Source organism: Lissotriton helveticus, chromosome 4_1, assembly GCF_964261635.1.
Source record: "Lissotriton helveticus chromosome 4_1, aLisHel1.1, whole genome shotgun sequence".
Taxonomy (NCBI): domain Eukaryota; kingdom Metazoa; phylum Chordata; class Amphibia; order Caudata; family Salamandridae; genus Lissotriton; species Lissotriton helveticus.
Window position 1 is genome coordinate 1,524,923,156 of NC_136063.1, and position 25,042 is coordinate 1,524,948,197.

Genomic DNA, 25,042 nt, shown 5'->3' on the forward strand with positions numbered 1-25,042 from the left:
ATATCTGTTGGTGAAGAGAACGCAAAATTTTAGTCAACTCACACAGGTAATCTGTCAGCAAAGGATACTCAATTTCCGAAAACTTACGCAGTCGTGGGATGCCCCAGACATTTTCCGGGCATCCGAACACGACCTCATAAGGTGACAATCCTGTCCTAGAATGTGCTGTAGTTCTTGTGAACAAAAGAGCTAGTGGTAAGGCATCTAGCCACTGTAACCCTGTAGTCTCCTGAATTTTCGCCAATTTGTGTTTAGAATACCATTGTACTTCTCAACCAAACCGGCGGACTGGGGGTGGTTTGTAGTATGAAACTTCTGTCTGATGTGTTGTCCCTCGCAAACTAGCTGAATAACCTTGGCATTGAAATTACTTCGGTTATCACTCCAGATCAAACGGGCCACTCCAAAAAGAGGAAAGAACTCCTTCAGGAGTATCTTTGCAGTTGCAATGGCTGTATTCTCTTTAGTGGGGTAAGCCTCAACCCATGTACTGAAAGCACAAACAACCACCAACACATACTTCAAATATTGACCCTGTCCATTTCAATAAAGTCCATTTAAAGGACCTCAATAGGGAAAGTGGGAGGTGTAAAATGTCCAGGTGGTGTAGGGGTTGTGCCAGGGTTGTGCATCATGCACACCATGCAGTATTTTACTAAGTGCGTAGCTGTCTTGGGGATGGTATTATTTTACCATACGGGGTCTAACAACTTGCAAATACCCTTAGCACTAACATGGGCTAGGCCATAGGCCATTGTCACTACCGGAAGAACATATGCATCTGGCAACATCCATCTCTGCTTCCCCGACTTGTCAATCCAACATCCTTTATCATTCAAATTCGATGTATTTTCTTGCCACACCGCTAATTCCTCCACCGTGACCTCACTCTGGATTTCTTTCACAATTTCTAGTACATCCTCCAACATGGAAAACTCGGGCACACACCTGGCGGGACCTGCTACAAACATTCTTTTCATCTTTGTTCGGGCTGTTTCCTTAGCTGTCTGATCCGCAAAATCGTTCCCCTTACCCCCATTGTCAGTTATTTTCATATGGGCACTGCACTTCACTATGGCCACTTTCTTAGGGAGTGTCAAAGCAGACAGAAGCCTATGTATAAGAGAACCATGCTGAATGCGTGCCCCGTGGGAAGTAAGGAACCCTCTCTCTGCCCATAGCCACCCAAAAATATGTGCGACACCGAAGGCATACTGGCTGTCAGAATAAATATTAACAACCAGTCCCTCGCTCAATTTACAGGCTTGAATAAGGGTGACTAGCTCTGCAGCTTGGACCTACTGACAGGGAACTTGTGATATCTCAACTACTGTGTGCAGTGTTGAAATTGCATATGCAGCAGTTGTAGTGCCATCTGGGAACTTGAAGCAACAGCCATCAACATATAGGTCCCCTTGGGGGTCAGATAAGGGAACATCAGTCAGGTCTACCCGTCCCTTCGTCTCTTCTTCAGTCCTGAAGATACAATCATGTATGTCAATCTCCTCATTCTCAGAAGGGAGGGATACAACCGTGGCTGGATTCAAAAGGGCACAGTGTTTAATCGTAACGTGCTTATGAAAAAGCATTAGGTCGTAACCTGTCAGATGTGCACTGGTGAGCATCTGTGTCCTTATCTTATTAAAAAGTGTATCCACAGCATGGGTTACGATAACTGTGAGGTCAGTATCAAGTACAAGTCCCGCCGATCGTCCTATTGACACAGCAACAGCCACGACTGCTCTTAGACAGCTCAGAAAGGCTCGGGCGACAGGGTCAAGTACAGCAGAGAAATAAGCACACAGACGTTGCTTAACTTCAAATTTTTGTGTTAAAACAGAAAGCACACAATCACCCAGCTCATCGACGTACAACACAAAGCATTTAGCATAATTAGGGGTACCAAGCACTGGAGCCAAACAAAGCACAGTTTTTAATTGCTCAAAAGACTGCTGACACTCCGGCGTCCAAGGCAGGGGCTCATGCACATCTTTAAATGTTAGGGCAAGCAGGAGCTTAATAAGCAGCAAGTAGCCAGGTATCCACTGCCTGCAATAGGATGTGATATCTATGAAAGCACGCACGTCTTTCTGAGTTTGGGGACAGACATTTTAACAATGATATAGATGCGCTCAGGGGTCAATCTCCTACCCTCCTTCGACAGTAGGTGACCTAAGTAGGTGACCTCCTGTCGAGAATACTGAAATTTGTAAAGGGATACCTTATGACCATGGTCAGCTAAATAAAGTAACAGTTTATTTTACTCATTTTATTGTTACTGCCATGACTAATGCATTCGGCCTGGCTTTGTTGAAGTAGTGTAATATTAAATTCATACGTGTCATATTCCATATGTTTGAATTGGTATTATTATCTCTCCTTGGGAGAATGTTGGGTTTTGCCTTGGTCCAAGGGAGTAGTGTGGTTAGGATCTGTCCTTTTTGTGAAAAGCATATCAAAACAATGAAAGAAAAGAATTTAGCAGAAGAAGGAATCATCGTCAAGAGAGTCGTAATGTTAGGAACCACCAGAAACTGAGGAATCCCTATTTTGTTACCTTCACGCAAATCAATCACAAAACGGAAAACAGTTTTATGATACTCAGATGGACCCGAAGGAGTCCGTTTGGGGGTCGGAAGAATATGGCTGTTCCAAACATTAACTGTTGTCTCCTCAACCACTCCATTCCCAATCAAGTCTTGCACAATTGGAATCAAAGCTTGCTCACCTGCCTGCGGTATCTTATACTGAGGAATGTGAGGTCAAATAATACCTTCCTTGACACGAATTGAAACAGGCGATATCTGCAACAAACCCACATCTGTGTCACCCGTTACCTACAGTGCAGGGCCAGACTGACTACCGGGCATTTTGGAATGCTGCTGATTTCACTGCAGTAGGGGCTGATTTCGTTCATGGAGACCTGCGTGTGCTTCTTAATAATTAAAGAAAAAACTAATTATGTTTAGTACACGCAGGTCCCTATCAACATAATGAGCCCCCAGCTCAGCAGCTTTCCAAAATGCCCAGTAGCCAGTCCGGCCCTGCTACAGTGTGGGTGGTGCATCCTTAGACAGACACTGCGTAGCGCACACAACATTCTGACCCATTGTCACATAGACACCCTCCGGGGAGCAATAAATTGTGGCATGCAATTTCTTCAATAGATCCAGACCCATTCAATTTTTTTCCACAATTATACATCAACAAAGACAAATCCACAGTGAAAAGACCAATAGTCAACGCAGGGGGTTTCAAAAGGGGGCTCACAACTGGTACACTAGAAAAACCTACCAAAACATTATTATGGCCAGACAGAGATGCCCAAAGGACCAAGGAATGAGAAATAGAGTTGTTTGTTGCACCGGTATCCACCAAAAACTCCTTAGTCGAACCATGCACAGCCGCACTAACGTACAGACCATGTTGATCTACAGGTATCGGAACTGGTCCCTCACTCTGTCCCTGGCTGCCCTAGCTGTAAGACATCCCTTGTCACCTCATCCGTATCATAGTCATCATGATAATACTGTTTGTTCCGAGGGCCGTCAAAGTAATTCTGATCAGTATGACCATGCGATGTCTCATCGGTCTGAGCCCTGTCCTGGCCACCATCTCCACGACCCCGTCCATAAGAACCTTGTCCTCTGGGGACCGCCACCGTTTGCAAAAGCACAGGACACCCGCCGAGCCAGTGCCCCTCCTCCTTACAGTATGCACACTGATTCGGTCGTACAGGCGTCGCATTCCTGCTAGTACGGGGAAGCTGTCGGGCCATACCACCACATCCTATACCATTCCCTCGAGAAGCCTGTTGCAACAACACCTACGTGTTCAAATCTTTATGCTTTTTCTCAACCTTCTCCTTCTCCTCATTTTCCCCATACTCATAATACTGCGCCATATTCAATATAACGGAAGGAGAAGAGGTGGACCAGGTGCTCTCAGAAGCCTGTAATCGAGTCGCAATCTCAGGGAGAAAGTTGAAACAAATCTACTAACAAACAAACGCACACCACCTTCATTCGACAAGTCCTGTCCACTATAATCCAGAAACGCACTTTCCCGGGTGAAAAAATCAGACACACTCGCATATTTCTTCTGGCGACAAGCCTACAGTTTGTCCCAATCAATCTTTTGTGGTGGAATAAGGGAATGCATATAAGTGATAATTCGGCCTGGCAAAGCAAGTATCTCTGCCTTAGGCTTCTCACCAGGCTTCCTCCCCTGGTCCCATGCTTAAATTTGATCCCAGGTACCACCTAATTCCACAATGTGGTCCTGTGTGTGTAACTGTCTCCAAATATCAACAGGAACCAATAAACCAAAGAACATTTCAAAATCTGCAAGCGTCATCACTGTTGAAGAAGCTGCCTCAGTCAATTCCTTATCATAGGCAGTAGGATTTTTCCTATGGTCCGGTAACTGTGTTTTAAAGGTCAAAATCTCTCTCCTTTTCCATGGAGTATAAACCCACTGTTCTTGGAAATGGGCCTCTACCCCTGGTCTAGTAACAAAATCATGCTGATCCCAAAGCTCTGGTATTTCAGGGTGCTATATGGAGTTGACCTCCTTCATCGAAAACTGAGATACCATCTTTGGGCTCTTCTCAAGCAGCCTACTCCGATAAGCAACCAATGTCGCAATGTTACCAAAAACTTGACCAGGCTCAATATCAGCAACGTAGACATGATCCTTAATATCATAGATAATCTGTGGTGCTGCATCATTGAAACACTGCTCCCAAAGCCCAATCAAAGTAGCCAACATGTGTTTAAGGGCATGCTGCTGCACAAAAGGCTCATCATTTTTCATATTTTCTTTTTTTTTGCTGCAACAACATAACATTTATTATATTGCAAAATAAATGGCACATGTCCTAGCACCTATGATCTTTCATCACATTCCACACATCCTTCACACCATAAATGGGATTCTGGGCCCACTGCGCAGCCTGATTAGCTACTACCTGTTTCTCAGTCTCCCCCACGTCAGATTGTATCAACATTCCTTGACTTTCGTCCAGTCTCTATCTTCAGGGCTGCTTACTGGTGTCCCAATACTCTGAAATGTCAGGAAATGGAGGAAGACAGTGGGAGTGCTAACAGAGGTAGTGGGCATTAACGTCGCTGCTGGCTGGGTCATGGGTGTAAGAGCTGGAATGCTGACAGTCGTATTTGTCACAGACGGCGAAGACATAGAAAGGACAGGAGATGCCGTGGCCAAGGCAGACTGAGCAACAGTAGCAGAAGCAGAGACAGCAGAGGCAGAAGAACCAGGGAGCCAGGCCTGTTGGGGAAGAGGGGGATTATACCCTCTGTGGGGCATACGGAGGTGGGGGTCGAGCACCTAGCAATTCTTCAAAAAAAGCATTATTCTCTTCTCGGGATACATAAGATTGATCAATATTTAGTCAAAACCTCCCGTCTAAACGTTCAATTCCTATATCTTGTTTCTCTCCAGCATGTGCTGCAGCTTTCTGAGTCAATGTTTGCATTCTCCCCTTCTGGGCCTCTTTCTCTGCTTTCATTTGCCTCTGTTTAGTCTCTTTTTGCCATGTTCTGAGGGAATCAAACATAGACTGCCTATGTTTTACACACACATCAAAATTTGGAGTGCCTCCGGAGGCGCTGGTTGACTTTCTTTCAGCCAAGCATCAGCAGAACAACAACGACAACAAGAAACCGAGAAACAACGAAAGCAAGGTATTTTGAAAAGTAAGCCAAATGTGTTATGTTGTCTAGCGAAGAGTTCAGAAACACCATGTAGCCAAAGCGGTCCTCAGACCTTACAAAAGAAAATTCAAAATCGGTCCTCAGACCGTATCCAAGGCACAGCAAAAGGGTACCATATCCACAAAGCACCAAAGCAAACTCACCTGGTACACACAGGTCAATCAAATGTAATCTCCACTTCCGACTCTTCAGACCAAATGGTCAGATCCAAGGGTTTTGCCATTCAGGACCCTAGTCGGGATGATCGCTGGGCGAGGCACAGCCAGGTCAGAGAGATGGGGCAGCTGCAAGTTCAGGAGTGCAGGGATACCTGGTCTGCCCGTCTGACCCGACGATGGCCCCGACCTCCTCACCCGTCCGCGGGTGAGGATGGGTCACCCGATGGAGTCCCTGTTCGGCCGCCAACTGAAGGAAGTGACCCGATTATGGTCACCCGGGTCACTATTGACCAACTCTCAGCCTTCCATACTAATGAAGAGTCGGTCAGACAGTAGAGTATACAAACCAAGTATATTTTATTCAGATACACTCAAACGGAGTCCGGTCTGACCACCCTCCCTAGATTGCTGCAGAGGGACTGACTTCAACAAACATAGAGATACAATATGTATGTTTTCTGAACCAAAAATGTCCGGCCCCTAATGGAAATCGATTAGCAGGTGCAGCTAAAACAAAAGAGTACAGTAAGATGAGTTTCGACTCTGGGGCCGGGCACACGTTTGCTCCCTACCAAGGTTCTGTTCATGTCTACAGCTAGGCTAATGTGAGAAAGCATCTATCTATGGGAAAGTAATGTGTTATTAACAACAGTGTATTCGTTAGCAGAGCACAGCCTAACCTTGAAGAAACGAACATTTCCACAACCTGCCTCTCGAGTCAGGGGATACATGGCTAACAACATTATTCAAAATGGCGACTGAACCTAAAATGGTGCCGCAAATGCTAATTTAACACGTACAATGCATGAACAGTACAGCTAAAACATTTTTATTCCACAATTCTGTCAGTGATGACATCCTTTATTAGCTGGCTATTTTCTCTTCCAGATTGGAATTCCAATGTCCTGTACTTTAGCAGGTTTAGTTGACAATAGATATTGATTGGGCACATTTATTTAAAAAACTCCTTAATTCCTAATCAGGTGTAGGGTAAACGGCATCAATTTGGTCCTGCCGAATTGCCTAAGATCCAGTTGTGCCACAAGGCATGAAACATTTTGACCCTACTTCACATATTTTAAGCTGTCTCGGTTCGTTGGATCCTAGGACAACGTTCATTTGTGTTTACGCTTGTCAAGGGGACCACCTGTTTAAACCATCTTCTGTACCCCTTAGACATTTTAACCCCTCACTGCACCACCCTAATCTCACGATATACTCACTTGTCCTCATTGTTATGGAAACTAAATCAGAGGACTTCCGACAAAGAGTCTCCTCGAGGGACCCGTTGGGGTTTGCAGGACCGGTCCAATGTAGAGCAGCCCAATGATGAAGCATGACACGCATCTGGGTGTGTGAGGGAAATCACTTCTAATTAATCAGATATCCTGATCCAGTTGATCAGCCCCCTTCTCAGTCCCGACCAACAGGTTCAATTCTTTCATTTTCTCTTTCTCTGGAGAAATAGCATCCTTCCATGGTTAACAGTTGCATTTAAGGAGCATGGGTGTTGGACCTAATAATTTACTCCTAGTCCCTCCCTTTTGTCATAACCCTTTTCTTATCGGAATGACGTTTGGCCCTCGCCTTGGTGGTTTCCAAATGCTGTCTAACATGCTGGGGGGATTATTGACTTCTGCTGGCCACTCACACAACAAGATATTGGGAGTGGTAACTGTAGGTGACAAAAAATGGATATTATCCCAGGGAGGAGTGTTCGGAATTGCTGTAAACAAGATCTGCCATTCATAGGTGTGTGCTTCATTCATCCTTCTGTTGGCTAGCCAAACATCATAAGTACTGCTCTAAAATGTGGTTAAGTCATTCGGTTATCACATCAGTCTGTGGGTGGTAGCTGGCAGACATGCATGCATCTATCTTCATTGCATTACACAGGTGTTGACAGCAGTGTCCCGATAACGGGGTCCCCTGGTCAGTAATAAGAACACTGGGTATGCCGTGTTGTCGGATTATTTGTTCCATGAATATGTGTGCTAAGGCCTGGGCTGTGGGTAGTTTCAGTAAATCTATGAAATGACCCAATCTTGTCAGGTGATCTATGACTCCTAGGAGTGTTGCAACCCCGTGACTAAGGGGCCTCTCCACTATAAAGTCCATGGACACTGTATGCCATGGGCTAGGAGGGATAGGTATGGAATGCAACTGACCTGATGATTTCTGATTGTAAGACTACCTCTAAACACATATGGAGCAGGTAGCCACTTATTGTTTCACATCCTCCTTAAGGGTAGGCCTCCAAAAATACAGTTTTTTGGTATGCTCCTACCTGTCCCATTAAGTCAGAGTCATGCATCCAGGTCATCACCGTTCTTTGTACGTCCTGGTTTGGGATGTGTGATGCCCCGTGGTGGTGTAGCAGCCCTTCCTTCTTCTCCCTGTGAGGTTCTTAGGCTAGCCAAAAGCTTGATCCAGCAATCAGACCTGTTTCGGTAACTCAAGGTGGGGCTCATCTGTGGGTTGTGTCTTAATGGGTAGTATTAGCAGACTTTCTATATGTTTAAGGTGTTATTCCCCTGGTTGTCCATGTGATCCGGATAAGGCTTCTGCCGTACCATTCTGTGGCCCACTCTGACATTTAATAAGAAAGTCAAAATCTGAAAAGAAGCATGACCAATTAAGTTGTCGGCATTTAAGAGCCTTTTCGAATTTCAGACATTGCACATTGTGGTGGTCAGTATACATTTCTACCATGTGCCTAGCTCCCATAAGTTAATGACACCCGTTTAACAACGAGCAGTTCCTTATTTGTGATGCTGTAGTTCAATTCGCTTGGCGAAAATTTCTTGGAATAAAATGCTATAGGGTGCTTCTATTCTGTATCTGGATGCCTTTGGGTGAAAACCTTTCCCTACGTATAATAAGAGGTGTCTGCTTCTAGCTGGAAGGGTACTTTCACATCCTAATGGTGCAGGATGGGGGCGTGCACAAATTTTGTTTTTAACTGCTGAAAGGCTTCCTCATTTTCTGGAGGCCAGTTAAAGGGCACCCCCTTTCACAGCAGCTTGGTCAGTGGTTGCATTATTGCTGAGGATTGGTTAATGAACCTTCTATAAACGTTCACAAACCCTATGAAGCTAAGTAGGGTTTTCACATTTGTGGGATATTTCCACTGAGTGAGCACTAAAACCTTGTGCTCACCCATCCAAATTGCTTCCGGGTTAATTGCATACCATACAGACTCTATTTCCGATACATGGAATTGACATCTGTACAGTTAGGCAAACAGTTTATCTTCCTTCAGCCAATTCAGCACTGCCTTCACTTGGTAAATATGTTGTGGTACGGATTCTGAATAGATCAGAATATCGTCTATATAAACAATGCAAAAGGCATCTTAGTAACCTCTTAAGACATCATCCATGCAATACTGATATGCTGTGGAGTCCGAAGGGCATGACTTGATATTCGAACAAGCTGAATTTTGTCCAAATGGTGTTTTTTTTATTAATCACCTTTGTGAATTCGCACTAGATGGTAAGCGTCCCAGGGGTCCATTTTGGTGAAAATTTATGCCCTTTTTAACTGATCCAATAAGATGGAGATTAGCGGTAAAAGGTGCCTGTACACACGTGTAACTCTCCTCCCTTCTTCGGAAAAAAAGGAGAAGAGATGACATCAGTCACTGGGATTATTGGATAAATCCTGAGGCTATGTTCTCATCAAGGTATTCCCTCAGACTATGTTTCTCAGTTTCGGTTATTGCATATATTCTGCTACACTGCATCGTTGCCCCAGTGACCAGATTGATTATGTACTCATACTACCAGTGAGGCAGGAGTTCATAAGCCTTTCTTTATCGAAGTCTTCGTTGTAATCCAGAAAATAGTTTGGGAGAGTAGTAATATTGCATATATTTGACCCTATATCCCTAGCAGCCACATATTTGGCCAGAGAGCCCCTAACCATATCCTGAACCATACATTCCTTATGGCAGTACTGGCGGCAGTATTCCGAAGTGAGCTGAATGTTTCACACAGCCCACTGGACTTGTGGGTCCTGTAGTGTTAACCATGGCATACCCAAAATTAGCTTGAAATTGGGAGCATCAATAAAGTCAAAACATATTTTCTCGCAATGTGCTGGGCCGAGCTGCATAATTAATGGATTGGAATGAAATCGTACCGAGCCAGTGGTTAAGGCAGATCCATCGAAGGCCATTACTGTCCCTTAGCGACGCATGGGACCATTATCTGCCATGCGAAGATTTGGTCCATAAGGTTTCTGGTTGCTCTGGAATCTATCAATACTGCAACGCCAATGGCATCTGTGTCAGGTAGATATAATTGCACCTCCACGTTAATATGAGAAACATACTTTGCTAAGTGTTTGCTAACAAGATGAAGGTCTCAAAATCTATTGGTCTTGAACTTGGGACCTATGTCATACTCAAGAGGACTAGTTTTCTGGCAGCTCCTCACTCTGACCCTGTACCAATGCCTGTCCCTTTCTGAGCGGCTTAGTGTTATTAGTTCCATTGCAGGCTCTACAGTTTTTGTCAAAGTGACCCCCCTTTACCAAAGTATATGCACAGCTTTTGTTTCATTCATTATTCTCATTCTTCCTAAGTAAGGGGACCTCGGATTCCGTTCACCTGAATTGATTCTGTGCCATTTTGATTTCTGTTTCCATCTTAACCCCCCGGTCCATAATTAGCTTGGCCTCTGGCCGGGATTTATCCCATTTTTTCCAGAGCCACTCGGTGTCTACGATCAAGTGATTGAATGTGGTAATGTATGTCTACAAGTATAGGGTTCACTGCTTCAAGGTGGTTAGCTCTCTCTCAAGAGAGAGATTGTGTGTTTTCAGACAACGTAGCTAATACCCTGCTGAAGGCCGAGAAATTATACAAGATGGGATCTTTCCGCTCTATAAAGGGTATCGACCAACTGGCAGCGTTACCACCAAAGTATGATAAAACGAAGGCGATTTGCTCTGGCCATCTGGAAATGCAGTTGGATTATGTTAGAAATTGGGTTTCTGGTTGGCTATGGTATGGACCTAAGCCAGGCAGAACCTACCACTCTAGTCAAGGCAAGTAAGTTGCACACCAAAGACAACCTGTGCTCACCCTCTGGTATTTTGGTGCAGAGCGGGCAGGCTTATCATCATTGTATAAAGTGTTTGTGCAACACACTCGCACAGAAACACAATGAACATACCACAAAAGAGACTCCACACAAATGTATATAAAAAAATAAGGTATATTTATTTGTAGGCACCAATTAAAGCCAATGCAACAAAAATCGAATCAGTCTGTCATGAAGTATTCACTTTTAAAATCAAGCAGTGATTTAAAATATGTGAGTATTTTTTTTGTAGGTAAAGAAGAAGAGTACATGTCCCTGCAACTGCACGAAGTGCAGCACGATATGCCGGGACCACCCGGGTCTGATTCAGTCAATCAGTAATAAATCCCTGTGACCCTCGGTCGCGGGACTTGGGCCAGCTGATTGTGGGAAGCACTGCTCAAGCCACGGGGACTCTTCCAGGCTGATATCCAAGAACTACCAAGTCCTTCGGGACTTCACAGTGAGACGGGACAGGCCGCTTCCAGGACCGTGCAGGTCCAATCTCCAGAAACTCAAAAGGGATTTTAGCCAATCATGCTGGCCTGGGATACGCCGCTATTAAGCCCACTCTGGTCTATAGTACTCACAGGCTGAGCTTCAAAGGCGACTGTTGGTGTTGTTGATGGGCTCCCGGGTGCAAGGGTGTGCTCTGGCTTCTCAGGCTGGGGATGACAGTCAGCGGAGGTTCCACTGGATCCTCCAGCCTGCACACTGAGGAAATCTGGAAGGGCATCTCTGCACCTGGCATGGCTGTCTGGCTGACGGGACCCAACTTAGGGGGTTCTCACAGTGTGGCAGTTTGTTGAAAACAGATGAACAGGCTGACTGGCGCGTCCTCTCAGTGTGGGGGTGATTACGAGTGACGAGCCAGTAGACCCTTGTTGTTCTGGGTGGAAGGCCGTTCCAAGCAGATCGGACCGCTGAGTAGAGTCTAATTTTTTCCACAAACACAGCGCGCTCATGGTTTCAGGAATGCTCCTGCAGAACGGGTGTAACCGAAGTGAGTAATGAGATCTTTGATGTCCCTGAGACCATGGAGAGCACAGGGGACAAGCCAGCAAGTCCTTGGGGTCCAACTGGTGTAATCTTTGGTACTTTTCAGCAGGGCAGAGCGTAGCAGGCAGCAGGGCAGCTCAATCAGGTAGGGCAGAAGTTCCTTGGAACAGTCAGGCACAGCAGTATGGCAACCCTCAAGCACAGTGGCCCTTTCTTCATTGTGGTTTTTTCAAGGTCCAGAAGTGTACTAAAATCATGGGGTCAGAACCCCTTATACTAAAAATTGTCTTTGTTCAAGGTGTGACTTCAAAGAAACACTTAGAAGTGGAAAACAATCCTTTTCAACTCAGCCCAGGCTCCAGACATCAGTAGGGGGAAATCAGTCCTTTGTGTGAGGGTAGGACACAACCTAAACAATGTAAAGTGCGAACCACCTCTCCCTCTCCCATCCCTGGAAAACTACCAGTATGAACGTGAATGCAGATGTATCCCCTGTCACACCCATTCCTTCCTGTATTCTGTCTGTATGGAAAGTATGCACAACGTGCAGCTGTCACCCAGGCCCAGATGTGTATTGGCTGCAAAGCACAAATAGTTATAAGCACAGAGAAACGCTCACTTTCTAAAAGTGGCATTTCTAAAATAGTAATCTAACATCCAACTACATCAGTAAGCAGAATTATCACCACTAATCTAAATATACCAAACATAACAACACCACTCCTTTCTGATAAGGAATTACCACTTAAACATATATAAGGGAGCTCCTAATGCTAGCCTATGAGAAGAGAAGGACTCACAATAGTGATAAACAAAAATAGGCTATTTGTCCCACCAGGACATGCCACACATAAATGCACATATCCTGCCTTTTACTTACACAGCACCCTGCCCATAGGGCTTAACAGGGCCTACCTTAGGGGTGACTTATGTGTATTAAGAAAGGAGTTTAACCCCTTCCATGCGTCGGCCGTCCGCCGGCCGTCCGACGTCACGGTGGCCGTGTGCGGAGGACGGCCGAGGGCCGTCCGAACCACGCCCACGCCATAAATCACCCGCACCGCAGCGAAATTTTCGCCGCGGTCAAGGGGTTAAGGCTTGGCAAGTAGTTTTAAATGCCAAGCTAATGTAGCAGTAAACTGCGCACACAGGCCCTGTGGTGGCAGGCCTGGGACAGGTTTGAAAGGCTACTTCTGTGGGTGTTACAAACAATGCTGCAAGCCCACTAGTAGCATTTAATTTACGGGCCCTGGATATATCTGATACCACATTACAAGGGTGTTATAAAGATGAAGCTTGAGGCAGGAAAAGGTAAGAACAGACTTTATTCTGTCACCCACTCTCCAAGACTGTCTGAGAGATGCCAACATTCTAAGGCAAGCTCTGGTCGGACATACCAACAGGGGAAGGGTAAAAAGGGGGGGGGAGGAATGTACCACCTGAATATGTAAACAGGAAGGAAGATTACAACACATCTCCCTTCGCTAATGTTATGAAAGAAACAGATGATGTCAGGAGAGAGTCGTCGTGGAACAGCATACAACCTGGAGAACCTGCAAAACAGTGATAAAAGAATAGGGAAGGGAAGAAAAACAAGGCATCCACCACTGGCAAAATACAGTGACATAAAGAGCAACACAAGTATAAACAGGATAGCAATTGTTCGTAGGTCACCAAAGTACAATTTCCATCTCAAATTAACTTCCTAAACAAGTTGACCTGACAATACACTAGAAAGCATATCCTTTATATTCCACAGCATTGCAAACCCACCCTACAGAAATGTGTTAAGGCAGATGCAAGATCTAATTTTCACTACTCAGATACACTTGTTCTACATTATTAGGGTCAAGCTCTTTTAAATGGTGCCAGCCTAATAGGTTTGACCCCTCTTTTACAATATAAACCAAACCAATGGTGGATCTTCCACTGAATTCTATATCCATCTCTACCATGCCCACCAGGTGTATGGGTTCCCCAGCATAACTAGTAGGTGATACATCAGGTTTTAACACAATAAGACTGGAAATACTAAACAGATCATCCATCTCATGTCGATTAATCATTGTAAATGGAGAACAAGAATCTGCATAAGCGACCAAAGGTTTTTTGTTCAAGAAAATGGTGCATTCAGGATAACCCTGCAAAAAGGACCCGGTCCAACAGTTTACATAAAAAATGTACCTTGCACTGGCTAAAGAAAATAACATTTTCTGGGGTCGCCATAACAAATTTGCGGATTGGGCAGGGGTAATTGTGGTGGTTAAATGACTTTGTACCGCAGCAGCACGTGTAGACTGGACTGCGCACCAAAGGTGGTGTCAAGGGGAGAATGCGTAGGAGTAGGATGGAGGAGGTCCCTGACAGCAATGGTGGGAAGGTCCAAGCTCTTGAACCCGGTGTACCACTCTCTCCTCTTTTGCCTTGCAGGAAAACCTGACTACCTCTCTCCTTACTGACCCAACCTCTTAACTCAAAGCCTGGCTCTCCATCTGGAAATCCTGGACATCTAGCTGCAAACTAGTGATCGTCTCCAGTATGGAGGTAAGTGCATGATTGAAGTCTATCGCTCAGGCTAAGGGTGAACATGGGCTAGGCAATCTGTCACACCCCAACTTTTATTGAAATATAATTACACTAACCTGGAGCTTCTGACCCAGCAGGAGCGATGCATGACGGTAGTCCATCCACACCATATGTTCTGTGGAAGGAGCCTTATATCTCACAGCCAAGAATCAAAGAAGAGATTGGGAGAAGCGACAAAATAATAAACGACTAACCGATGACCATCATGTCACACTAGTTTTTCATCTTCTTCAGACTCTTAGGCGTTGTTACACATACTTTGGCAACCTGGTGGGATAAGGTGCACAGGGCAAGTGATTCCGATTTCCATATGTCTTACAGGCCTCCTTGCTATCACACTATACACACAAACCATATGTTTATTACCTGGTGATGTACTTGGGCACGTCTTCACTTGGGTGTGAAAGAGAATTAGAATGTTCTCTACAATTTATACCATAGAAGCATGCACGGAGACCCCAAATTGGAAGTGTCTAGGTTGAGTCTTATGCCTTCAGGATTCTGGGAAGTGGCATGCCTGGCTCAATTGGGTTGCAGAGTCTTGGGTTGTCAGGTACCTCGAGCCTCGACATGGCCCTGCAAGTGCTGGGAACAGAGAAGCAATAGTCAAGACAGTCTAGTCAACCCAGATCAGAAGCTGCTATATTAAGGGTGCTATGTGCAGCCAGTCGCTAGCACACCATAGCACTATCAAATAGCCCAGTAAGGCGCAGCACACATGCACGCTATTTAGGCTGGTACTCAGGGCTCTGTGCTCTGTGACAGGATCCTGATTCCTTTCTTGTTGCCCGCCACAGGGGTCTTGGTGCTGTGGAAGACAGTGTTATCAAACGATTTTCTTTTGAGTGTCGCAGCTCCCATAAGCAGCTTTGCCTATGGGAGTCTCTGATGCTGCCAGGGTAACGTTGTAGATGTCAGTGGCGGCTGTCACAAATCTAAAGTGGTGAGGCGGTGGGGGTAAGAGAAATAATAATACATTTTATTTAAAAAGACTTACCTGCCGCTGATGCTGCATCTGTGCTCTTCTCCAGCTCTCCTCCTGGCAGTCTATGGGCCATAGCAAAGGATCCTATAACAGAAGAAAGATACCCAGGTCAAAAAGGAGAGAGTGTGTCCTGAACTAGCAGTCCAAGCAGAACTGGGGATCATACAGCTAACCTTTGAGTAACCCCGGGTTGAGAAATTCTCATCAGACCACCTTTCTGGCGGAGCATCATCATGTGAGATTAGATGGTGGATCCAAACATCGCCCAGCCCATCAAATGATGGTGCGGAAGTGGATACCAAGTGTAGTCTCTAACCAGAGGTTTCTCAAAATGTAGGTGCTGATGAAGTGCAGTGCATGAACAGTGAGTGAGGTTAAAATTGATTACTAGAACAAAAATTATGTTTAATGGATATTGTTCAAGTATCAAGAGTAAAAAAAACGCCAGGTAGTCTGAAAATATGGCTACCCAATGGCGCTGTGCAGAGAGGTCAACATGTTTCAGCCAAACGGATATGCTGTCCGGCTTTCTTCAGGACCAGCGAAATGGAAAGCAACTGCAATAATCAAAATCAGGGAAAAAATATATGTATTAGTGCTGTGATAAAAAAGTGAAAATATTTTCACAGAAATTCAATCTTCCTACCAGGACCTTGGAGCCCCAATGTACCCTGGAGGTGTAGAAATGAAGATGTCCTTTCCTGAAAGACAGGGAAAGAGAGTACACAGACATACAAAATACAGTTACATGTATATCCCTGCACTTACCAAGACGCTAGACAGGACACACATGGAGAATAATTCACTCCTCCATTCTCCCACAAAGTATGTTAACTAAGGGGTATGACTCGAATCCCATTATTAAAATATGGAATAACAAGACATTTAAGACTTTCAAATACTCACCCAGCTTTATGTGGGTGATAACCTCACCTCACCCGGCATCCGCTCAGGAAAATGAGGCCCCGCTCTGTTGTGTAAAAATGAAAATAATGGACACAATAAGCAAAATGTCCTATCGTGTCCAGCTTGATGCGCCAGTATTTATTTTCACATCTGTTAAAACCTAGTCTTCTGAACATGACGCCTCCCTACCAACCATGCACTAAAATAGGTAGTTAGGTTGACAGTAGGTCTAGGGTGGAATGTGCATAGACCAATATAGGGTAACCCCATCTCCAATGTTGGTTTCTCAGTTGATCAAGGAGTCCAGAACCCAATCATTAGCAAAAAGATTATCCGTGCCGCGCTGAACTCTGCTAAATTGCCTAAGCAGAATGTGCCTCTAAGCAGGAGTGAACCTAAGCAGCGAGAACCCACCTATCCGTTGGTACCCCTCTTTGACATCCGAGAGGAAGTGGAGGTGACGGTAGGCGGATTTCTCCCGTTATTTATACTCCAGGTAATGAGTAAATTAAGCGTTAATCATTGCCTAATTGGCAGCGTGATGGTTTTGAAAGCGCAGCACTGCGCACGCGTGGTATAAGAATACTGTTGGTTGACACCTACGCTGAGAATGTGCAGCAAGTGTTTCGCGATTGAGGCTTGCGCTGTTGTGAAGCACTCGTAAAAGTGTCCAATTATTGGCCAGAATGTAGTCAGAGCTCATGCGCGATGAGAATATTAAGAGCATCTCGATGTTAGGCATGCGCTCCAGAGGCCAGTCAGGAACCCTTGTGCTTCTACCCCTCTCGGCCAGGCTGTAGTCAGGTTCTACCGCGCATGCGCGGTTAGATCTCGATTCGCCGCTCATGTGTGCTGTGGTATAGCTTTCCGGCTGTTGGTATAAGCAAAACTTTCCCATTCAAAAATCCGTATTTCTCCTCGATGGAAACTTGACAAACTAGAGAAAGTCAATGAAGAATGGCACTTTTTTAATGTACATGAAAGTGTGGTAGTGAAACTAGTATAGCAATCGTGTGACATAGTCAGGCTCCGTAAATAGATCATAGCAGAGAAGCCAAAAAGTACTCCCATATTCATGGAAAGTCACTATATTGCTACCCACCGTGTCAGTGGCACCCTATTATTCCTGATATACAGAATGGAGGGTGAGTCAATACAATTGTCGGATACCATAAACGAGGTTCTTGTCAGTGGATCTTATATATCATGGCATGCCAAATTGAGGTGATTCAGTTTAGTACAGTTATAAGATGACATCAGAGAAAATTCTTGTCAATGGACATCAAAGTGGTAGGGGGTCAAACTACCACAGTGATGTCCATGGAATGTCGTCATTCCAACCTTGACTGTCACTCTTAAGCCTGAAAATCCACTTTTGCTCTTTCACAAAGAGAAATCTAGAGACATCACTTATGTGTGGTGGAATGAACGGATGTTCTAATATCACCCACCTCATATCCTCAGCTTTGTGTTGTGAAGTCAAAAAATGGTTTGTCATGCGTGTGGACTGTTTCTGGCAACGGATAGTGCTTTTATGTTCTCTAATTCTCAGTTTTATTTTGCGGGAAGTATGGCCAACGTATCGTAAAGAACAGGGACAGGTGATCATGTAAAAAATTCGCTCAGAGTTACAGTTAGTATGTTTTTTCAATAACCATGGTTTACCTGTACCTATATCAACTCTGTCTGTCTTGCAGGTTTGTGGGCAGACACTACAGGAGCCACATGGAAAGTGGCCCTGGACTGGTGGAAGATTCCATAATGTATTGGTATTGTCTGTTGTCTGCGTTCTAGGTCTTGTATGAACAAGACTGTCTCGAATGCTGGGTGCTTTTTTAAAAGAGAACAGAGGCAGAGGAATGCTGGTCTGTGCTACGTAGAGGATGCTCCAATGTCTGCGTACCGTCTTCTGGATTTGGTTAGAAAGCACACTAAATGTGCTAACAAAGGTGAGCCTGTCTAAAGAGACCTTCTCTGGTCGTTTCTCCAAAAGGGCCTCCCAGTTGTTATTGGAGGCCTAGCTCGGTTCCCACTAGTCAAGATTTATCCATACACTGCTGACAACTGGGTGGCACCAGAATACAATAGTAAGGGACGACGTTATGGGTCTAGCTACTCTACCTCAGGGTCTGATTCCAGTGACTCAGACAATTCAACCACTCCACAGATGAGAGGGGGTGGCCAACAACGAAGATTCAATAAGAGAAGAGGGATGCAGGGCTACTACCAGAATCAGGGACAATGGTGGCCACCGGGCCCCTGGGGGTATCAACAACAACCCTTTGGGCAACCCATGCATCCATTTCTACCACACCCTAATTTCTTCTCGGACCCGGCTTTTTTAGGACAGGGCCGTGGCCGCAGTTACGGCAGAAGAAGAGGACAACGGACCGTCCATTGGGAGACAGATCCCACCTTTCCCGATACACGGAGCAGGAGGGCTGCCCAACAGACAACCAACACAGGGGCGACCGGCACTTAACAGTCAACCTTAGCTCATGCAGTTTAACAACAGATGAACAAGATGTACTGGAGAAGGGATTAGGGTTCGTTCCAACAAATAAAGGGTATCCTTTTGAAACAAGATGTGAACTAGAGAAATTCTTTAGGAAAGTGCGTCTACACTTTTTTTTCAAAGACAGGGAGAAAGATATTGAGACTGAGGACGATCGTCTGAGAAACACAGGGCTGCGCCCAAAATCCACATTCACCCCCCTCATTCATCAGGTTCCTACACAAGTGGCAACTTTTGAAAAAGCAGTGACTCATGACATCATGTCCTTACACGATACTAACTATCGTAGTTTTCAGAATCTTTCAACTCAAGAAAAGAATGCCCTCACAAACCTGTCAAAAGATCAATCAATCATTATAAAACCAGCAGACAAGGGGGGAGCAATGGTAATCCTGGATATGACCAGTTACCGTGAGGAATGCCTCAGACAATTGAACAACAGAAGTGCCGACCAGCCGTTATCTAGTGATCCCACCCCCCGGTTGCTAACAGAAATCAAGACTTTGGTGGATGAAGGCTTGGTAGAAGGATGGATCTCACCTGAAGAAGCAAAATTTCTGGTGACACCAAACCCGGTGATGCCGGGTTTTTATTGTCTACCCAAGATACATAAAACCACCAGGCCACCACCGGGACGCCCGATTATCTCGGGGATCGGTTCATTGCTTGAACCCCTGTCCACCTTTGTGGATTTTTGCCTTAGGCCTTTTGTTAAAGAAATGCCTACCTATTTGCAGGATACGGCCGATGTCCTTAGACTCCTCCCAGCAATTGAATTTGACGTCACAATGGACTTTTTGATTAGTTTCGACGTAGAGCCCCTCTACACCTGTATTCCGCAGGAAGAGACCCTTGAGGCTGTTAGACAACTCTTAGCCTCACGACACCTAAAGAGCATCACTCCTGTGAGTTTTATTATGGAGTGTGCCAGACTGGCAATGATGCAGAATTTCTTCAAGTTTGAGGGTCAGATTTACTTACAGACCTCAGGAACGTCAATGGGGAGTATTTTTGCCCCCAGCCTCGCCAACCTCTACGTTCACCTATTTGAACAGGACTGTGTTCTCAACCATGCCAACCCTTTTTTCGCGAAGGTGTTGCTATGGAAGAGATACATAGATGATATTCTGGTGGTGTGGCGAGGGACACCTTCTGAAATTGATGTGTTTCACAAATGGCTTAATGAACAGAACCAGAACCAGTTTCTGAAGTTCACTGTAGAATTCAGTAAAGATCATCTTCCGTTCCTTGACATCCTCATTTTTCCTAAGGACGGGAAACTTGAATGTGAACTCTACAAGAAACCAATGGCTAAGAACTTGTTACTAGTTTACAACAGTCACCACCCACGGACCTTACGTGATAACCTTCCAGTAGGCCAGTTCCTACAGGTACGGAGGAATTGCTCCTGTAAACCACTCTTTGAAAAGCATGCGAAAATTCTGTCGACTCAATTACAAGAGCGTTAATATCCTAAACATCTGGTGAAGAGGGCTTGGAAACGGGCCTCCAATAACAACCGGGAGCCCTTTTGGAGAAACGACCAGAGAAGGTCTCTTTAGACAGGCTCACCTTCGTTAGCACATTTAGTGTGCTTTCTAACCAAATCCAGAAGACGGTACGCAGACATTGGAGCATCCTCAACGTAGCACAGACCAGCATTCCTCTGCCTCTGTTCTCTTTTAAAAAAGCACCCAGCATTCGAGACAGCCTCGTTCATACGAGACCTAGAACGCAGACAACAGACAATACCAATACATTATGGAATCTTCCACCAGTCCAGGGCCACTTTCCATGTGGCTCCTGTAGTGTCTGCCCACAAACCTGCAAGACAGACAGAGTTGATATAGGTACAGGTAAACCATGGTTATTGAAAAAACATACTAACTGTAACTCTGAGCGAGTTATTTACATGATCACCTGTCCCTGTTCTTTACAATATGTTGGCCATACTACCCCCAAAATAAAACTGAGAATTAGTGAACATAAAAGCACTATCCGTTGCCAGAAACAGTCCACACGCATGACAAACCATTTTTTTACTTCACAACACAAAGCTGAGGATATGAGGTGGGTGATATTAGAACATCCGTTCATTCCACCACACATAAGTGATGTCTCTAGATTTCTCTTTGTGAAAGAGCAAAAGTGGATTTTCAGGCTTAAGAGTGACAGTCAAGGTTGGAATGACGACATTCCATGGACATCACTGTGGTAGTTTGACCCCCTACCACATTGATGTCCATTGACAAGAATTTTCTCTGATGTCATCTTATAACTGTACTAAACTGAATCACCTCAATTTGGCATGCCATAATATATAAGATCCACTGACAAGAACCTCGTTTATGGTATCCTATAATTGTATTGAATCACCCTCCATTCTGTATATCAGGAATAATAGGGTGCCACTGACACGGTGGGTAGCAATATAGTGACTTTCCATGAATATGGGAGTACTTTTTGGCTTCTCTCCTATGATCTATTTACGGAGCCTGACTATGTCACACGATTGCTATACTAGTTTCACTACCACACTTTCATGTACATTAAAAAAGTGCCATTCTTCATTGACTTTCTCAAGTTTGTCAAGTTTCCATCGAGGAGAAATACGGATTTTTGAATGGGAAAGTTTTGCTTATACCAACAGCCGGGAAGCTATACCACAGCACACATGCGCGGCATATCGAGATCTAACCGCGCATGCGCGGTAGAACCTGACTACAGCCTGGCCGAGAGGGGTAGAAGCACATGGGTTCCTCACTGGCCTCTGGAGCGCATGCCTAACATCGAGATGCTCTTAATATTCTCATCCCGCATGAGCTCTGACTACATTCAGGCCAATAAGTGGACACTTTTACGAGCGCTTCACAACAGCGCAAGCCTCAATCGCGAAACACTTGCTGCACATTCTCAGCGCAGGTGTCAACCAACAGTATTCTTATACCACGCGTGCGCAGTGCTGCGCTTTCAAAACCATCACGCTGCCAATTAGGCAATGATTAACTCTTAATTTACTCATTACCTGGAGTATAAATAACACGAGAAATCCGCCTACCGTCACCTCCACTTCCTCTCGGATGTCAGAGAGGGGTACCGACGGATAGGTGGGTTCTCGCTGCTTAGGGTAATTGCTCCAGCACTTGCAGAGTTCACTCCTGCTTAGAGGCACATTCTGCTTAGGCAATTTAGCAGAGTTCAGCGCGGCACGGATAATCTTTTTGCTAATGATTGGGTTCTGGACTCCTTGATCAACTGAGAAACCAACATTGGAGATGGGGTTACCCTATATTGGTCTATGCGCATTCCACCCTAGACCTACTGTCAACCTAACTACCTATTTTAGCGCATGGTTGGTAGGGAGGCGTCACGTTCAGAAGACTAGGTTTTAACAGGTGTGAAAATAAATACTGGCGCATCAAGCTGGACACTATAGGACATTTTGCTTATTGTGTCCATTATTTTCATTTTTACACAACAGAGCTGGGCCTCATTTTCCCGAGCGGATGCCGGGTGAGGTGAGGTTATCACCCACATAAAGCTGGGTGAGTATTTGAAAGTCTTAAATGTCTTGTTATTCCATATTTTAATAATGGGATTCGAGTCATACCCCTTAGTTAACATACTTTGTGGGAGAATGGAGGAGTGAATTATTCTCCATGTGTGTCCTGTCTAGCTTCTTGGTAAGTGCAGGGATATACATGTAACTGTATTTTGTATGTCTGTGTACTCTCTTTCTCTGTCTTTCAGGAAAGGACATCTTCATTTCTACGCCTCCAGGGTACATTGGGGCTCCAAGGTCCTGGTAGGAAGATTGAATTTCTGTGAAAATATTTTCACTTTTTTATCACAGCACTTATATATATATTTTTCACTGATTTTGAATATTGCAGTAGCTTTCCATTTCGCTGGTCCTGAAGAAAGCCGGATAGCATATCCGTTTGGCTGAAACATGTTGACCTCTCTGCACAGCGCCATTGGGTAGCCATATTTTCAGACTACCTGGCGTTTTTTTTACTCTTGATACTCAAACAATATCCATTAAACATAATTTTTGTTCTAGTAATCAATTTTAACCTCACTCACTGTTCATGCACTGCACTTCATCAGCACCTACATTTTGAGAAACCTCTGGTTAGAGACTACACTTGGTATCCACTTCCGCACCATCATTTGATGGGCTGGGCGATGTTTGGATCCACCATCTAATCTCACATGATAATGCTCCGCCAGAAGGGTGGTCTGATGAGAATTTCTCAACCAGGGGTTACTCAAAGGTTGGCTGTATGATCCCCAGTTCTGCTTGGACTGCTAGTTCAGGACACACTCTCTCCTTTTTGACCTGGGTATCTCTCTTCTGTTATAGTTGCTAATTAGAAATTAAGGGCATTGAGATATCTAGGTCGGTAAATATGGGCCCTTAGACCCTCATTTAATTGTGTTTTTTGCCATAGCAAAGGCTCCCCATCCAATCTAGATGTTGCTCTCATGTTATATCTAGCATGAGAGAAGCACATTTATTGACCTGGGCGGGCTGGTCTGATGCTCGATCACGCACAGGGAGCCTATGGCTTTTCTCTATGCAACACAGCTGGGTTGGAGAAATATAAGTGTACATGTCTGTTTGGCAGCCTAAGACAGCCGAACAAAGTGTCATGTGTACTTATACTGTCATGGCCTGGCCCCACCCTGCCCAAGAATCCATGGCGCCGTCAGGCTACTCAGGCAGTGATAAATTAAATAATAATAAGCCTGTTTTATTATAATTTTATTTTTCATCTGCTGCCAGTGGGGCGACACTCCTTCACTATTACAGAGGAGCCACGCCTCCTTGACGGTTTTCTCGAAAGCTGCTGAAGAAGCATTGTTGGCATTTTTCTCCTACTGCCACTCGGCCATGGACAGTAGATTCTGTATAGGCTTCCAATGTCTTCTTGCTCAGAGCCCAATTCACCAATTGCATAGCAATGGGTGCGGTGACGGGCATGGCTTAAGTAAGTTTGGTCAGCCAAGATGGCTGCAGAGAGCGTCTGGTGTCATGTGACCCTTCTAGAACAATCTAAAAGGGTAGAGTGTGGCAGTGTGGGCGTGGCCAACACTGTGTTGTTAATGGCATGTCTCAGTGCATAAATATAAATGTGAAAACGTTACTGGGAAGGGGTTTGTGACTTTTTGCCTTGTAGGTATGCACGCCCTGTAAAACTATGGGTAGCTCCCAGACAATCACCTCAGGTGCAAATAGTGCTCTGCACCTCCATTCATGCAGCATCTGGGTACACTGAGAGGGCAGGTGTTTTAAAAACTGTTCCCATGAGTAGAAGGGTCAAGACTGATTTGTCTATGTCCGGGGCCTTACTGAGGTAGCATTGTGGACAAAAAACAATGCATTGAGATGTGGCCCAAGCAATTGCCAGTGGCTGAGATTAATTCATGCCTTCCATCAATCACCTTGTTGTTTTTACATTTGATGCCCTAAGTGTGCCAGGTGTGCCCAGACTTCACTCCCGGGTTCAGTGCTCACTGTGCCAACGGAACCAAGCTATGCTTGGCTGAAAAGCCCTAACTAGGGTGATACTGGTCCTAGGTTCCTTGTGTTCTGGTCAGGTCAGACCTGGCCTGGCAGTGCGGGCTGGACTGTTCCTATGAGGAGCAGAGTCAAAACTGATTTGCATATGGCTAGGTCCAAACTGAGGTGGCATGGTTGGCAAAAAAATATGAAATGGGATGCTCCGCGAGCAATTGCCAGTGGCTGAGATTAATTTAAACATTCCATCCATCACCTTGTTGTTTCTGCATTTGACACCCTAAGTGCACTGGGAATGTCCAGACGTGGGTCACGGGCTCACTGTGCCAGTGGAACCAAGCTACACCTGGCTGAAGAGCCCTGATGAGTGCGAAACTGGTAGGTTGCTTGTGTTCTGGTTCAGGGAAGACCTGGCCTGGCAGTTTGGGCTGGACCGTAGCCATGAAGAGCAGTGTCAAGGCTGATTTGCCTATGGCTGGGTCCAAACTGAGATGGCATGGTGGGCAAAAAAGATTGGATTGGGATGTGGCCCAAGCAATTTGCTGAG